Raw genomic sequence first — 6868 nt, 5'->3', positions numbered from 1 at the left:
TTGCAGGTTCTGGAACAGAACATATATTACAACTTTTATACATTTTCGAGTTTTTATCAGATGAGTCCCAATTTACATTAGGCGAGTTTACTTTCGGCAATTGTCAGTTTGTAGGTGAGAGAGGGTGCTGAGAGGCAAAGGGTTACCATATGCCTCACCTCTCTCTCCTACAAAATGACAATTGTCGCAAGTAAACTCCCCCAATGTAAATTGGGACTGACTAAGGCCATATTTATATTACAGCCTTTTGCAGGGTTAACCTTCTTTATGAGGATTTATTTGAAATTCGAGAAAAAATATAAGAATTTATCTTTTTGAATTTTTTTCAAAAATATGCCATATACGAGGTCTAGCGATCATTATGAATAAGTAAAACTAGCGATATATTCGTTAAACCCCTAACTCAAATTATTCCGAATGGACATCAACATACAATTTTTAAATTCGCTACAAACTTAAAAAGTTCCTATTATTTTATACACAAAAAGTATTTTTGCCCAATAATTAAAAAAATCGTACATCAGTTTGTATATTTTGAACATTTTGAGAAAATGTGTTTATTAATACAACACCAAACAACGACTGACACCATACACTTAAAAAACCATAAACTAATGCCAAGTTTACACTTGCGCTCTAAAATCCACTGGATTTCACGAAATCCTGAAATACATCCCGGTGTTTACACTTATTTTTTTGTTGATTTCAAACATATCACAATGAACAAGGTAGATGCATATGCGCAGCTGATCGAACATGAATTTTCAAAACAATTTGTTGCAAATTGAATTAGTCATCAAAAATATACGACAATATAGAACTTTACAACTTTATTTCGAAAATTTTCGTAAAATTATCTATATATCGTATTAATTGTGTATAGAACCCGTTCCCGTACTCCGAAGTCTAGCAAGACTTACACTTCTCTTTAAATAAAAATAGCGCCGAATAACACCATATTAGTACGAGAACGCAATAAAAAATAGCATTGTAACAAAGTAATCTAATATTTTTTTCACATTGTTTACAAATTTTGATTCTAAAATTTTTTGTTGCAGCAATTGACCACAAACAGGGTTGTATATCATGTGTACTGTGATTTCGATGTTGATTTCGTTGAAATCACGAAATGAGATGATTTCATTTTTGTATGCGAAATCATGATAATTTTTGCTTGATTCCGCGCGAAATCACGAAACGCCTTTGAAATCACGAAAAGACGCCGAATGTAAACCAAACATAACGCACGGTTGTTGAATTAGATGAGTTGTACCTAATTCAAAAACGGTGAATTCAAGCAAATATGCATTTTGTATTATAAAACAAAATAACAGCCCCCAAAAGTATGCTATACTAATTTGGTGTAGCTAATTTCGAAATTAATTCTCCCATATTTTACTGCTCCCACGTCGTTGAGAATATGAAAAGCGTGGGAATGGGAGATCTTGACCCCATGGGAAACGGCTCCCATGGGAATGTTCAGAATAGGGCTGGAAATGTTGTATTATTGGTGTCAACCCAACTGGGTTGTCGATAAACGTGTTATCGATCAGAGTTTTTTCAAACTTGTGAACTATTATATCCAAAAGGCACAATTCGCAAAAAAAAAAACTATTTTAAAATGATAAGTTCGGTGGAATTATTTTTTGATGATTAAGAAAATGTACAGGACATGACTGACATCTAGTCGAATCCATTGGAATTGCCATCTGTACTGTAAGTTGAAGCTCATGTTGGAAAGATCTGTATAATGAGCAAATTATTTTAGGTTTAAGGCGTATTTTCGATTGCCAAAGGATGCCGTAATTTACATTGTGGAAACGTTAAAGGATGACTTCAAAGTAAGTTACAGATCAACAGCTATAACCCCACACTTTTAAAAGTGTGCGCTGCGTTGAGATTTTTTGATGAGGGAAGTTTTCAAAAGTCCCATGGCAATGATTACAACAATTACAAGGCTCAATCTACATTGTCGAACGTATTGAAGTTGTCCACTTGATAGAGGACAGAACACCCTATATCTACATATTCATAGTGGTGTAGGGTATCATATAGTCGGCCCCGTCCGACTATGATCCTTTCCTTACTGGTTTAAATTGAAATTACATGTGTAACAATTTCTTTCGCCGGCCTTTTGACACAATTTTCCATTTTTTTTCTGATTAAAAAAATATTTATCGATGCTTTTAGGTAAATAAGACATGTTAAAATTATCCTCTAGGTGAGAAATGTTGTTGATCGCCAAAAGGCCGACCAGCTGGTAAAGTAACAAATAGTTCTAGTAAAATAATGTTTAACTTGTGATATTTTAAAATTTTTTATTGTTTTTTTTTTAAGATAAATTTGAAAAAATAGTTGTTGTTTTTCCTAAACATATCGTCTGCTCCGTCGGAAAAGGTCGTAAGTCCACTTTTTTGGGAAATCGCGTTTTTGTTAGAGGATGATAGTACAAGTCAAAACATGTCGTATGATACAAAGAAAATAGTAGTATGTCGCGTTTTTCTATGCGTTTTGCCCCTGTCGGAAAAGGTCGTAAGTCCACAAAATGTACAAATTTGAGTACGAAAAGGTCGTAAGTCCACAGGAAAATGAATACTTTAAAAGAATACTACAGCTAATGTAGTTCAGATATAATGTTTAACGTCATCCATGGTTGGGGTACAATGTAAAGAACTAGCCTACACCTTTCGATGATAATCGGATGATATTTGGCGGAGCCTGTGGACCAAACTTTTGTACAGAAATGTGATAATTTCTATATTGCAACGAAATTTTACATTTGAAATCTATTTTCCCCTATAAGCGAACTGATTATGAAAGATGGACTTCTGGCCTTTTCATTGATACAAATTGGGATGCTTATGTGTTCAAATACCTCATGTATTGAAAAATTTGTAAAAAATCAAAATTTTTACTGTTTTTTCTGTCGTATATCTTACTTAATTTTAACTGGTAATTTGTGGTTTCTCTAGGGACATTTATTCACATAAAGAGATTAGTTTGTATTCTGAATTCAATAAAGTAATACCTTCTAACGGACGGGTAAGTGCAATGTTTATATTATTAAATGATTCTAAAATAATAATTGATTGAAATGTTATTAAACTATGAGGACATCATGGTTTTTGCTAACAAAGAGCAGTATGAATTTGGAATGGAATTAGACGATGGTGTCATGGGTCTAGTTCCCTATGGTTTTCACGGTGATTCTGAAAGCTCTGATGATAAACTTCCTAAACGCAGTAAGACATTACATGCTGAAGATTCTACATGGTTTGCAGACAAAAACAAAGGATGCAGTGAGTTGGGGCAGAAATACTTGGGAAGACAAAAAATGACACTATTTGGGATTACAATGTAGCTAAGAAACCACGTACATTAACGGAAATAATCATGAAATTTAATTGAAGGAGAAGGTCGTAAGGCAAAAATATAAGGTCGTAAGTACAACGTGTCATGTTTTATATTAAATATTAGCTGAACCGGTCCACGTTGATGGCTCTTGAAACAGTTTATTTTACCTTTTCTTATGTCAATTAAATTTGTTTGCATCGCAAATTAGTTGGGATATGCAAGTGAATATCAATAACAAGTAAGAACGTCCTTAAATTCAGCCAGGCCGAACTTGTTATACCCTCCACCATGAGTTGTATTTAATTTTACTTCAATTAGTTTCCTTTCGTTTATGAAGTAGACTAAATACCAAATTTCAGCAATTTCGGTAAAACAATGTGGCTAACCTTCAAAATACCGGAATTCGGGAGGTACCATTCTATGGGGGCTATATGAAGGCGTCAATACCAAACATCTATACCAAATCACGAAGATCTATCTTAAAAATTGCGAGCTGTATCTTAATTTCAAAAGACGGACAGACGGTCATTGTTTTATACTGACTTAGAATTTTACTCTGGTCAGGTCTTATTGCTAAAATATGTACCCAGGATTGGGGAAACGGAATCGTTCGTAAGTTTTATATATATAGCGCATTTAAAAAATAGGGCACAGGTGTAACCCGCTCCTCCAAAATTAACAAAATATGTAGCCTAATTCCACCAAGGGACATCCCTGTGCATAATCTGAAAATTACATGGAATAAGTACTTAGGGTCGGAGATTCAACAACCGTTGCGCAAATTAATTTTCTGACCGATACTTTCATAACTTTTTTAAAAAAGGTTTTTTTGAAAAAGGTTTTTATATCAAAAAAAGCCTATTTTCACCTCGGTAGTTCCTTGTATATTCTCTGAAATTTTCCAAAAAGTTGGTTCAGCCGTTTTCGAGTCTATGCGGAACATACAAACATACACACATTGTCTTTTATATACATACATATAAGATTTCACACAAAAGTTTTGGTCCATTAAACCCGCTAATAATTTGTCTTAAACTCAAATCATTCTTAAAATTTCGCTCCGATCGGAATATTACTGCGATCTACAGGACAGCTACAAAGTCGGGTAAAAATTGTGGGTTTGGTCTATTTCACACCTTTCGATCATAACCAACATCTAATGGGATCACTTCTGGTTGGAACCCCAAATTGAGGCCTGGAGTTTTATTACAATTGTTAATGGATGGACGGACACACATAGCTAAATCGCTTTATCTCGTCAAGATATGCAAAAATGGCAAGGGGAGGAGGTTTACGACGAATACTTTGCGATGTTACATGAATATTGGACAAAACAAACTTAAAATACCCTTTCCACATTGTTTTGTAAAGTATAAATATTTTATTTTAAAAACGTCCGTAAATTGTAGGAAAAGGTCGTAAGTCCCTACAAAAATACAAAACTGTACAAGGAAAAGGTCGTAAGTCCAAAGACATCCAATTATCTCCCAAACGCGACGGAAAACAAAGTTCAGGTATTGAAGCGGAATAAATAAGCGAAGAATACTGCCTTTACCACCATAATAATATCTTTAATACAGAAAGCGCTGTAATGTTTTTTCTTCCTCCTGAAAAATTTATTGAAAGGGACTTACGACCTTTTCCGACGGAGCAGACGATATATGTAATATACATTTTTTTGGAGCAGTACATTTGTGTATTCGGACTTACATCCCTGTAATTTAAATACTTTTTACCCTTGCGATCCTAAATATCCAATAACAATTAAGAACGGCGTTAAGTTCGACCGGGCCGAACTTGTTATACCCTCCACCACGAGTTATATTGAAGTAAAACGGAACAATTAGTTTCCTTTCGTTTATGAAGAAGACTAATTACCGACAAATTCCTTCGAAAAGTTTTTAGACTCAAAGATCTATAGGGGCTATATAAAGGCAAGGACCTATACCGACAAATTTCATATGTAAAGTTTTAATGAAGCTTAAACCTTAAAAATACCGAAAATCGGGTGGTACCGTTATATGGGGACTATATCAAAACGTGGACAGATATAGCCCATTTGCAATACCAAACAGTAATAGAAACTTCTATACCAAATTGCAAAGCTCTATCTTAAAAAAAACAAATTGATTGGATGTCACTCCGTTAATAATTGTCTCGAAGGAATATTTAGAAAAGTAACTCTCGACATTGAGTTACCGTGATAAATATATAAATATTTAAAATTCCAATATATATTTTTAGGTCACACGCTGTTGAAATTTGCATAGGGAAAACATTGTTAAGCACTTATCTTCGTGTTTGTAAGTCTAAAATATAAAAATTTCTGTAGAAAACTATAATACAAATTGTCTGAGAATATAACAATGTGCACGCAACAGTTGACTGTAACCGGCAGGTCCGCCTTTAGGCAGTGTCCAATTTTCGCCACAAAAAAGCTATGATTCGTATTATATAGAATACGTCAACAGTTCGCGAATTCTGAAAGGGTGAAACTCGGATTCATCGATTATTACACTTTGTGGTTTTTTAAATGGATCTAGGGCAACGCTGGGCACGCCTGTATGCTGGCACACAACCAAGTTGAGGGGATTTTCTCTCTGTTTATTGAAACCAGGGTTTCGGAGTCGAGCCATTTTTGGTCAGACTCCGACTCCAGTCCAATTTTTTTCTCGACTCCGACTCCAACTCCGTAGTCGACTACGAAAATAGATAAAATAAAATTCACAACTCAAGATACATTACATTGGGAGGATACCAAAACATAGACCTATATTGTTAGTTTTTTTTTCGTTGACAATACGGAATACAAAGTAACAAGCACTTCAGTATACTTCACACTTCAGAACATGTAGCAAACCTAAACACCAACATACGAGTATATTTACAATTATGTACCCAATGAGACTCGAAATATCAAATTACCATAATTACCCAGCAAAAATTCGGATCCAGTAGTCATTATGTAACCCATTACAAAGTAATGTAAACAAGCTTCTTTTCCCATTACAAGTAATCTGAAAAGTAATGGGATACTTCTTAAAAAAATTACAAGGCAAACCTACTTACTTTGCTCCTCACCAAGTAATGAGGACGGTGAGACAGTGAGTGTGTGTCCGACTATAAATCCTAGGGTTGTGTGTTCAACGCTTTTTAATTAAAAAATAACAGTTCGTAGTGCACATGTGCACTGCACATTTAAGTTCTTAAGCAACCCTTAATGTTCGTGTGCGTGGCATAGTATGTAGTGTCTTTGGCTAGCAATCAGAGGGTTCGTGTGTTCAACTCGCACAACGAGCGAAATAAAATAAAAGTAAGAAGTGTGATGAAATTAAAAAAACTCTACATCAATTGTTCTAAAAATATAATTTTTTTCAACTTACTTTTCAACTTCTAGTGGCCACAGAATAACTAGTTATTCTAGTGGTCATAAAATAACTACAAACTGAGTGCGACATGCCCTTGTTAAAATAATGGGGAAGAAAGGGGGTTTGCGAGTAGTTACGGCTGCCAA

This window comes from Musca autumnalis, unplaced genomic scaffold (assembly GCF_047663935.1).
Source record: "Musca autumnalis isolate F117 unplaced genomic scaffold, ASM4766393v1 scaffold_3, whole genome shotgun sequence".
NCBI classification, from domain to species: domain Eukaryota; kingdom Metazoa; phylum Arthropoda; class Insecta; order Diptera; family Muscidae; genus Musca; species Musca autumnalis.
The sequence above is the reverse complement of the archived record's forward strand: the minus strand, read 5'-3'. Positions refer to the sequence as shown.